General features: G+C 46.1%; 1 protein-coding gene across 2 annotated transcripts in view; it reads left to right on the top strand.

Annotated features, from left to right (window-relative positions):
• The window catches only part of LOC148024680 (transcription factor MYB3R-1-like), a 67,850-nt gene that overhangs the window by 40,956 nt on the left and 14,757 nt on the right, over positions 1-12,137 (top strand). The window lies entirely within an intron of this gene.

Below are 12,137 nucleotides of genomic sequence, written 5' to 3'. Positions count from 1 at the left end.
AGTTGTAAAAGAAGCCATCAATACATAGACTATATCAATCAATGATAAACAAGTCCCAAGACATTTAGGCTATGGCATTTGTGAAAGCTTAAAACAGGTGTTTCATATGTTTATGAAATGCCTAGGTATGAAATGAGTTTCCTAACCTTATGAAACGGGTTTCTTCGCAACTATGTTATGGAGAAACTACACTTGACTTAAAGCCATGAAGGTAGTTTATATAAACAATATACTTCATGCACCCTACGGAAACACTAAAATAAGTTTTTGTTTTGGTCACTTATTAACTATAGCCAAAAAGAAAAAAAAGGAAACAATTAACTTTGATTGATCTGGAAAAGAAAGAACACTTTATGATTTAGAGTCATGAATGGAATAGACAATAAGAGTTTTTTGTTGCATAGAACCAAAGGAGGGTCTCTCTAATACACGCTTTATACACTTTATGAGAACATGGCTAAGAGACACAAAGGAAAGAAGCAGCATGGGTAACAAATTGACTTTGATTGATAAGGAAAAGAAAGAAATACTTTATGGTTTAGAGCCATGAATGGAATAGACAATAGGAGGAGTTTTCTTTAATCACCTTATGGAAACAAAAGGGGAGTTGCCTATTTTGCATATAATCAAAGGAAGGTCTCTCTAATACACACTTTATACACTTTATGGGAACATGACTAAGAGCCATGAAGGAAAGAAGCAGCATGGGTATTGTTTACTTACCTTGTGGGGACAACAAGGCCTTATGAGAACAACCTACTTGTATGACTTAGCACCATGAAGGAAAGAGACAACACAAGTGTTGGTGATTCACCTTGTGAGGACAACAAGGCTAGTTACCTAAAGTAGGGGCTCTCTTATCTCCATCTTAGCCATATGAGTCCAATTGTTCTTTTGTTATTTTTGCTAGCTTTGATATTTGATGATTGCTAGTTGTATTGAGGTCTCTCAATACATGATACCTTGCCCTTGTCTATGGAGGATGTCTAGTCATGAGTACATATATGTTTTGTTGTCTTTAATGCCTAACCTTGTAATGCAGTGCACCACTTTGTTTGCAGAAGTTTGGAATAATAGACAAACATTTGAGTCACAAAATGACTTGTAAGTGGTAGGTTCGGCTTTGACATCTTGAACCTCTACTAAACTTTTGTTGAAGATCAATGCTTCACCTCTCATATGACTATGTAGGTAATTGCTGACTTTCTTTGTGAGCTTCCTATATGAGGAGAAGGCATTTATCAACAGCACATTCATCTAGTAGGTCTTGGTTTCAACACCAGATGGTGGTCGAGGGTGGCTAGATAGCTAAAGACAAACCACGTGACCTACCGAATAACATCCGGTCGTCAATTTTGGTCACATGCTCGAAAAAAGCATGTATGTGTTGGGGCTAAAGGTGCTTCCGCCTAGCCGCCGTGTATTATTACATTGACAGTACTCGTGCATACACACTGCAGGTGGCGGGTGCCCGCCATCGTCACTTTATTCTTTATTCTTTTAGTGACAGATGAATAACAGGCGGCGTGTGCCCGTCACCGTCACTTTATTCTTTATTCTTTATTCTTTTAGTGACAGATAAATAAAGGGAAGGGGCAAAGACGCAGAGGAAATTGCCATATGCCAGGGAAGTAAGCCCTCCCGAGGGAGCAAGTCAGAGTGCTAAATAAGATCTATCTGCCAATGCAAGAGACCTTTAAGCCTAGCAATATGCCCTTGAACTTTAGAGGTGGAATCAAAAAGAAAAGCATTCCGAATGGTCCAGTTGTGCCAACAGCCCCAATATCTAAGAAAGTGAAACAAGATCTTCATATGTGGCTGTGCCGGTGTGGGGTATTTGGGCTGCACAAAAACCCAATCAAAAGGGCTTAGCAAGAAACCAACCACCGCTCGCCAAACTGCTGACAAAAATGACCAGATTTTCTTAGCGAGAGGGCAAGAAATAAATCGATGACGGGCGGATTCTACACTGGTGGTGCAAAAGAAACAATTGCCGTTGGAGATTCGACGCTTGGAAAGGGTTGAAGCAAGAGGAAGACCACCAATCATCACCCTCCAAAGAAAGACCTTGCATTTGAAAGGTGTCTTGTTCAACCAGCCCTCCATCACAGTTACCCTCCACCATGACTAGGATTTACGCAATCCTCATACAGTATTAGCTTTAGTAACCAGCCATTGATGATCTTCAAATGGAAGATAATACACCTGGTTAGCTGAAGCCTTTTCTAAATTCAGCCGGCCTGCAAGGTCCCAATCCTGCCAGGGATGATCCGAAGCAAGGGCAGGAAAGGATTGTCTGCTTTGGAGCACCATCAAAAGCTGTCCCCATAAATCCCTGTATCCACGAGGGATCCTGAAAAGCCTCCTAGCTGTACGAAACGATATCAACACATTGTGACTGGCAAGGGTGGCATCTGAATATTGTCAAGCCCAAACGTGCCATGCGGTTAAATTTTGGTCTAAGCTCATGTTTGCCTTCCCAAGAAAGTAACCGTAAGGTTGCCAACAATTCCATTTGAAAAGAGTTAGTACCTAAGCGGTCCTCCGTTGGATGCCATCGAGCCTTCTAGAGGACCAGTTTCCAGGAACATACCAAATGGGCAACCAGAGATGATGAAGGACTAGAAAACCGAGAGTCTGCATTAAGAACATGTCACCAAGAACTCTGAATTTGGGTATTACCATGCAGAAGCCCGTGATCCTCAAGAAAATAACAGTCTATTACGACCCACGGGTGATGAACCAAGCATATGGCGCGAAAAAGAGACCAACGGAGTGCTAGCATATGAGTTTTGGCATCTAAAATAGCCCCACCACCCATGCGTTTGGGGGGTACATGCATGTGACCAAGAAATCCATGAAATGCCTGCATGCAAGGAATCCTTCTTTCATAACATGAAATGAATATACAGAGTAAGAGCATTCAATGTAGTAGTAGTCCAAGGCAGCAATGGCAAGAAATATGTGAGCATTGGCAACATAATTGTTTGAGCCACTTTGAGGCGAACATGGAAGGGCCAAGCCTGTGACTTCCAATACAGAAACTTAGCCGCCAGTTTTTGTGAAATCCACTCTAGTAGCTGCTTTGGCGGAACATCAACACCCAAAGGGTACCCAAGATGCTTGACAATGGAACCACGGGGAACAACCATTCCCTGCCAGTCCAATGACTGCAAATCCGACTCCGTGCAGCTGAGAATGGCTGATTTCAAAGCATTGATACGAAGACTAGAAGCCTGACCAAAGAGAGTCCAAACATCTAATGCTTTGCGAAGATTATCCTTGTCCGCACACAGAATCATAAAGCTGTTATCAGCCAAGGATTGACTAATGAAGTGCTCTCTAGAAGGAAGAGACAATCCAGCCAACTAAGTAGAAGCTGCCATATGAGATAACATCGAAATAACTGGATGAGTCGCAAGGGCAAAAAAGAGAGGACTCAAAGGCCAACCTTGTCTCACAAAGCGGGCAAGGACAAAAGGCTCGGTAACACTTCAGCATAACTCGCGAAGAAGCCGCAGCACTAATGGTGTAGATCAGACAAGATATCCGAGTACCAAAGCCCATAGTAGACATAAGTTCTGCAATGAAAGACTAGTCTAAATAATCAAAAGCCTTTTCTAGGTCCAATTGAATCAGTATCACCTCCTGATTAGAATGCCTTGCATAGTCAATAGCCAATTGGGCATTTAAGACATTGTGCATAATGTTTCGGCCCTTAATGAAACCATATTGGAAGGATGCACAATGGCAGGAAGATGCTTATGGAGCCGATTCGCCATTAGTTTGGAAAAGATTTTATACATAGAACCCATCAAAGAAATCGGTCGCTAATGTTTCAATATAGACGGCGAAGGAACTTTTGGAAGCAGTTTAATAAGTCCTTTCCATGAGGAAGGCATGAACCCCGTTTCCCAAACCTGCTGAAACATAGCCGTCAATGGTTTCGCCAGTTGGGTAGCAAAAATCTCAAAGAACTCATTTGTGAGACCATCCCAACCGGGACTTTTATCCTTGAGTACCAAAGCCCATAGTAGACATAAGTTCTGCAATGAAAGACTAGTCTAAATAATCAAAATCCTTTTCTAGGTCCAATTGAATCAGTATCACCTTCTGATTAGAATGCCTTGCATAGTCAATAGCCAATTGCGCATTTAAGACATTGTGCATAATGTTTCGGCCCTTAATGAAACCATATTGGAAGGATGCACAATGGCAGGAAGATGCTTATGGAGCCGATTCGCCATTAGTTTGGAAAAGATTTTATACATAGAACCCATCAAAGAAATTGGTCGCTAATGTTTCAATATAGACGGCGAAGGAACTTTTGGAAGCAGTTTAATAAGTCCTTTCCATGAGGAAGGCATGAACCCCGTTTCCTAAACCTGCTGAAACATAGCCGTCAATGGTTTCGCCAGTTGGGTAGCAAAAATCTCAAAGAACTCATTTGTGAGACCATCCCAACCGGGACTTTATCCTTGAGCAAGTGTAACAAAACATCCATGACCTCCGCCTCACGAATATCTGTCTCTAGAGTAGTTTGCATGTCATGTGGAACCTGATTGCAGACCAAATCATAGAAAACTGAGTGGGCATGAGTAATTTGGTCTGAAGGTGGAGAAGTAGAACTAAGAAGGTCTAGAAAATAATTCCTACACTTATTCACAATAGTCTGCGGATCAATGACCATTTGACCTTCTGCATCTTGGAGTCTAGTCATATTCTCTCGAGCAAGAGAGGCATGGAGAGCTCGAAAGAACTTATGAGTCTGACAAGCACTATCTTGCAAATTCTCCGTCAGATTTTGCAATTTGGCTTGCCGATAAGATTTCAACTGAAACTCTTTAATAAGATCAGCCAAACACATAGCCAATGACAACAAAAATACATCATATGGAGTCTCCACCAGTAGAGAACGAACCAAAGCCAGTAATTCCTCCGTTGCTTGTCGATGCCGCCAACTAAGAGAGGCGTGATGAATCCCATACTGCCGAACAACCCGCTGCACATTAGAGAGCAATCGTTCAAAAGAAGCATTGCCCTCTGTAGCAAAGTCCAACAAAAATCTATCAATCAATTGCTGCATATAACCCTGAAAGATTGAATGTTGTAAATAAGACGAGTTGAAGCGCAAAGGGAGTCTAAAAAGTGCAATGGGTTGTACAAGCATCTCAAGTTGTAGAGGAAAATGGTCCGACAAGGCATATTGTTGCAACACTTTCATTTCCAATATCTCAGGAAGAAAAACATCATCTTGCATAATATACATGCGGTCCAACCGTGACCATGTAGCAGTATACTGCGCAGAGTGAAAAGTAAACCCTGTAGAAGAAGGGTGTAGCCATGACCAGAGATCTTGCTTAAGTACGGCACGAGCAAACGCATTCCATACACGGCTTTCTGGAGCGTCCATCACCGAATGCTCTGATGTGGACTGTGAAGAATCAACACTCATATTAAAATCCCCCATCAACAAACCCCATCTGTCAAGTGACAAGGAGGTCTGCAAATTATTCCAAAGATCCCAGTGGGATAAAGGATCATTTGGAGCATAGAGCCCAAGTAACCATAAGATCTCTCCTTTAAATAAAACTTCAATCACCACAAAACGACCATGCACATCAGTTTTAATAAGAACAGGCTGATATTTCTCATGTACAATCATAAGCACGCCAGAATAATGCATCTTGAGCACACAAGACATCCCATTGATTCTCATGCAATAAACTCCACATGGCATGTTGCTTATTGGGAGAACAAAATCCTCGCACATTCCACGTGGCTATCTTCATGTGTATTCAAAAAGAAAATCGGGAATGGGGCAAAGCTTGCCTCGATTTAACCTTTTCTGCTAAAATGTCAAGGACTCCCTCATTCAGAAAGTCAGCTAACACAACAAAAGAGTTCGGACGGCCATATTTAGAAGTAGACAGTGCATCCACTGTCTTGGGGATGGAACGGGGATAACGACGATCCCATGGGGTAATCATGTTGCCTTTAGCATCAAATGCCAACTTAGCAAGTGGGCCCTTCGAACCATCCGTATAGACTTTTCCGATTGGGTTGATTGCGAGGAGCAGAAGAAAACGTAGCATGAGTAGTGTGGTTTGAAGACAACATATCTTTCTTGCGCATATAAGTACGCACGGAATCTTGTGAAGCATTAGGCACAGTATCCGTCATGTGAGCATCAAACCTTTCTTATTTTTGGCCCGAACATCTACCCAGTCATTTGACACGGGAATCCAAACCCGAAACATGTTGCTTGCCTTTATCCAAAACTTTAGGTGGCTGGGGCGCATCAAGCACCATATCTTCCATGGGAGGCAAAACATGTTGAACATCTCAAGTCAATTGCTTCGCTGGACACTCTGCCATAAAATTCCCCAATTTTCCACCTGAAAAACAATGCCCTGTAAAGTTACCCCATTTCAAATGAAAGTGCAAAGGATGCATGCCAGAACAATTAAGACGTAATCAAGCAGGCCTTTTCCGATCCGTGTCCCAAAGCATACACAAACGGTTACGATTCGTGGCCCTTGGGCTCGGGGGAACCAAAAGAGTGCCCACAATGGCCATGGCATCCTTTAACAGTGGCCAGTAAATTGCCGGACAGTTTTCCACTTCAACCCACACCGGGCATTCGCGTTGAAGCAAGCATTGAAAATCCGCCATTGGGCGCCATGGCACAACATGGACCAAATGGCGATCAGAACACTGGCAGTTTAGTCAGCAGATCAGCATGATGCTTCTCAGCGGTGCGGAAGCGTAGGACTGAGAGAGAGAGAACGCAGAGAGAAAAAGGGAGAGAAAGAGACAGTGTACAATGAAGATCTGCTGTATAAAGAATGCTGAATACAAAGATATACACGGGCGCAGTGCGCTGGACTGCGTGTCTCCACCTCGACGATGCGACCTGCTGTCCACCTCGAAGTTTGCTGCAGTCTGCACTGTCTGCTGTCTGAAATCTGTGAACAGAGACAGAAATCTGCACGGCACCGGTCTGTAATCTGCGACAGAGAAGAATGGGTAGACTGCTGAAGTCGTCGACAATAAATAGGCGAAAAACCACCTAGAACGGGGCGCCAGAAATAGGGCGCAGCCTGGTAAAAACGGCTGCAGGCAGTCGGACTGCCACGTGGCAGTCCGACTGCACAGTCCGACTGCAGCTGCTGGTCCGACTGCTGCTGCTGACTGTGCAGCTGCCTAAACAGGCTATGATCTCTAACACCCCCTCTCAGAGCCTGGACAGGGCAAAAGCCCGAGGGATCGGGAATGTTGCCGAAGTAGAGCCTGAGGAAGCGCCTTCGTAAACAAATCCGCAAGATTATCCTCCGTCTTGCAATACTCCACAGTGATGGTCTCATTCAGAAGCTTTTCTCGGATGAAGTGGTACTGGATCTCAATGTGCTTCGTCCGGGCATGAAAAACAGGATTCCTTGCCAAGGCAATGCAACTCTCATTGTCACATCGCAGCAATGTAAGACGAGTCTGGGGGCACCCAAGCTCCTCCAACAATCTCCGAAGCCACACAACCTCGCATGTGGTGGAAGATGCGGCCCGATACTCCGCCTCAGTAGACGAAAGGGCTACCGTGGGCTGCTTCTTGCTACTCCATGAAATAACACCTTTACCCAAAGTAAAGCAGTAACCTGTTGTAGACCGTTTGTGGTCCACGTCACCAGCCCAATCCGAGTCGCTCCAACCTGCAAGTACAAGATCTGACCCATCTGTCCCTGCGGGGTAATGAATCCCCAAATCAGATGTCCCCCTTAGATACTGAAGTATCCTCTGAGCAGCCTGCCAAAGCACCGTTTGAGGTTCACTCATGAACCCTGCCAAGAGCCCAACAGCAAAACATAGATCAACCCTCGTGTTGAGAAGCCAAATCAAAGACCCTATCAACTGTCGATAGCGGGAAGCATCCGCCAAAGGAGAAGCTGAATGGGAAGTGGCCTTCCAGTTCGGATCCATAGGAGTAGAGAGGGCCCGACAATCTTCCATCTCAAAAGTCACCAAGAGCTCCTGTACATATCTCTGTTGGGAGAGAAAGATCCCCCTCTGAGACTGATAAATCTCATGGCCTAAAAAGAAATGGAGTAGCCCCAAATCCGTCATCTCGAACGTCCGATGTAAAGCTGACTTTGTCTCCTTGACCTGCTGTGCATCATCACCTGTGACAATCAAATCATCAACATATAATACAAACAGCACACAACCATTCTCGGAAGTGTGAACATACAGCTGCGGATCGGCCTTGGACCGCCGATATCCCAACTGAGTCTGGAGGAACGAATCAATCTTCTCGTTCCAAGCTCGCGGGGCCTGCTTGAGACCATACAGGGCCTTCTTCAACCTGTAGACTTTCCCATCTGAAGAACCAAAGCCAGGAGGCTGCTCAACGTAGATCTCCTCCTTCAAATCACCATTCAGGAAGGCCGACTTCACATCTAGCTGATAAACAGGCCATCTCCTATGGCCAGCCAAAGCAAGAACAGCTCTAATGGTTGCCATACGAGCTGTAGGGGCAAAGGTGTCATGACAGTCAATCCCTGGGCGCTGGGCAAAACCCTTAGCAACAAGGCGAGCCTTGTGCTTATCCAAAGTACCATCACTGAGATATTTGGTCTTGAAGACCCACTTGACTCCAATCACCTTCTTCTTCGGGGGGCGTGGCACAAGTGACCAAGTGCCATTCCTCTCAATAGCCTCCAACTCAGCTTCCATAGCTTTCTTCCATGGGGCGGACTGTAAAGCCTCCTTCACGGAGGTGGGCTCTCGATCCTGCATAACTCGGGACATCAAACAATAATTGGAGCAAACAAGCTCCGAAGAATGCGCCTGGTGCCTCCGTGACCGCCGCGGACCATCCTGCGGTCCCCACTCCTCAGGAACCCCCTCGATCCCTGAATCACGGAGTGTGTCACGGGCTCAGCGAGGAGGCCGAACCTTCCCTTGTCGTTCTCCATCAGTAGAAGACTCTGGAATGTCCACCGGTGGTAACTCCTCAGAAGGATCCGGTGGAACAGTAGACTCTGTGTCAGAAACAGAATCATAATCAAACGGCACAGGCTCTAGTGGAACTGTAGAAGGAGCCAAACTCTCCCTTGGATCTCCAAGAACGGGATGCTCCTCACCCGTTGAAGAAGCCGGAACCTCCACAAACCGCACATCACGGCTAGTATATACATCCTGCTTGACGGGATCATACAGTCGGTAGCCTTGGGACTGAGAGCTATAGCCAACAAATACCTGTTTTCGGGAAGCCGCTTCAAATTTGTCATGGTGAGCCTTGGGAATGTGAACATAGGCATCACACCCAAAGACCCGAAAGTAAGAAACATCTGGCTTCGTCCCAAAATAAGCCTCAAATGGAGTCATCCCTTCCATGGCCGAAGTAGGGGATCGATTAAGGATGTGGACTGCAGTAGCCACAGCCTCGGCCCACAGAACCTGAGGGGTCTGTCGGTGCTCCATCATGGTGCGCGCCATCTCGATCACACTGCGGTTCTTCCGTTCTAGAATACCATTTTCTTGAGGAGTATTGGTATTGGCAAACTCCTGGTGAATTCCTCTATCTGCACAAAACCGAGCAAATTCATTAGACACAAATTCACCTCCCTTGTCGGATCGCAAGGTCTTCAACTTCCGGCCTGATCGGTTCTCCTCAAAGAGAAGCCAATCCTTGAAGTGCGAGAAAGCTTTTGATTTTAGTGTCAAAAAATAGGCCCATGTCATCCTGCTATAGTCATCCACGATCAGCATGAAGTACGAGCTCCTACGCAGGGACTCATTCCTCATAGGGCCACATAGATCCGTAGATACTAGCTCCATCGGTGAAGTAGACCGCCGCGAAGCTGTGTGGGGAATGGCATCCCGATGCTGCTTCCCCCGTATGCAGGAGACACATGGATGCTGGCTCACCACTATATCCGGCAACCCTCGAACAAGCTGTCCACGTGACGCCTTCCGAAGATAGTCATAGTTCAGGTGACCAAACCGAGCATGCCATAATTCAGACTGTGACTGTGAGGTAAGAAGAAGAGAAGAGAGGGCAGTGGAAGACTTCAGTTTGTAAATGCCGTTCTCCTCATATCCAGATGATAGAACCTTCCTCGATTCACGATCAAGGACTCGCACAGTAGAACTGTCAAATTCCACCAAAAGACCAAGGGAGCAAATCTTATGAACTGAAAGGAGATGGTACCCTAATCCTGGTACATGCAAAACCTCTGAGGTATAGGTGCCACCTCGTCCATCCGGAATAAGCTGCATCTTACCCCGACCTGCAATAGAAACTGAAGAGCTGTCTCCAATGAGAACCTGCCCACGCGAAGGTCGCAGCTGGGCAACACCATCTGATGAAGGAGTCATGTGCCGTGAGGCACCACTATCAATAATCCACTCTCGAGATTGGGGAGCCGCCATTGCAGCATCAGAAGCATTCGGTGAAGCGTCCTCAATGACAACTAAATGTAGAAATGCAGCTGATGAGGATGCAGGCACCACTCCAGAATCCTTGGTTTCCTTCTTCTTGGTGTCCTTCGAGTCTTTATCAGGGCAATCCTTCTTCCAATGGCCAGTCTTTCCACAAATATGGCATGTGGAGTCTTTGTCCTTGTCCTTCTCCTTGTCCTTCTTGGACTTGTTATCCCCCTTCTTCTTCTTTTGGTCCTTCCCCTTCTTTTGAGAGGCTTGACCTGTCAATGCCTCCGTCTTGGAAGCATTCTGTCCCTTTAACTGTTCCTCTTGGTCCAAGACCATAGGAACCAACTCTTCCCACCGAAGAGTAGACTCTCGCCCCGAAGCAATAAGGGCATAGTAAAATGTACCGAATCGTGGCGGCAACTGGGACAAGAGTGTGATCACCATGTCTTCGGAGGAAATTGGCTTCCCCGCATTCTGAACCTGCATCTGTAGCTGCCTTAGCTTGTTAATGTGTTCCCTTAGCGAAGAAGACTTATTGACGGACAAGGTCCGCATTTGTACCTCCAAAGAAACCCTCTTCATCAGGGTCATCCGATTGTACATTTGATCAAGCTCCAGCCATGTCTTCGGAGGAAATTGGCTTCCCCGCATTCTGAACCTGCATCTGTAGCTGCCTTAGCTTGTTAATGTGTTCCCTTAGCGAAGAAGACTTATTGACGGACAAGGTCCGCATCTGTATCTCCAAAGAAACCCTCTTCATCAGGGTCATCCGATTGTACATTTGATCAAGCTCCAGCCATATCTCACGAGCCACCGTCAAGTGCTCGATGTGAGCGATCATGGCTGTAGTGCATGATAGAAAGAGAAAGGATCGAATCCTGGCATTCAGTTTGTCCCAATGAGACTGGGCCTTGGCCAACTCCGCACGAGCATCGGAAGAGAGTTTGGACTCATCTCTTACCGAAGGCCGGTCAATATCTTCCTGTACCAACTCCGCCAAATCATAGGACTCAAGAATGGCCAACATCATAACGCGCCAAATGCGGTAGTTGTCGCCGTCGAGCTTCTGATCTGTAGGAAGAGCCGGTAAGACAGGCACCTTCCGGTCCATAATCGCCTGGAACTGCAAGTCCATCTCTGTAGACATCTTCACCTGCAATGCCTTCTCAAACGCAAAAGCAGCCCCCTCTGACTGAGTAAACTCAGCTTGCTAAGGCTCTTCCGCGTCCCGAAGCTTCTTCACCCGCCGGAGGCGATGAAAAAGCAAAACCTGCACTTTTAGGTTGAAAACTCAAACTTCCTCCGCGTCAAACAGCAGTAAACAACAGCAAATCCACCACCTGTACTCGAGCATCGGAAGAGAGTTTGGACTCATCTCTTACCGAAGGCCGGTCAATATCTTCCTGTACCAACTCCGCCAAATCATAGGACTCAAGAATGGCCAACATCATAACGCGCCAAATGCGGTAGTTGTCGCCGTCGAGCTTCTGATCTGTAGGAAGAGCCGGTAAGACAGGCACCTTCCGGTCCATAATCGCCTGGAACTCCAAGTCCATCTCTGTAGACATCTTCACCTGCAATGCCTTCTCAAACGCAAAAGCAGCCCCCTCTGACTGAGTAAACTCAGCTTGCTAAGGCTCTTCCGCGTCCCGAAGCTTCTTCACCCGCCGGAGGCGATGAAAAAGCAAAACCTGCACTTTTAGGTTGAA

The sequence above is a fragment of the Lygodium microphyllum genome, chromosome 15, assembly GCF_053477565.2.
Source record: "Lygodium microphyllum isolate KBCC chromosome 15, Lygodium_microphyllum_v1.1.10, whole genome shotgun sequence".
NCBI lineage: Eukaryota > Viridiplantae > Streptophyta > Polypodiopsida > Schizaeales > Lygodiaceae > Lygodium > Lygodium microphyllum.
Note: the sequence above shows the minus strand (reverse complement) of the source record. Positions and strands in the feature narration are given on the sequence as shown.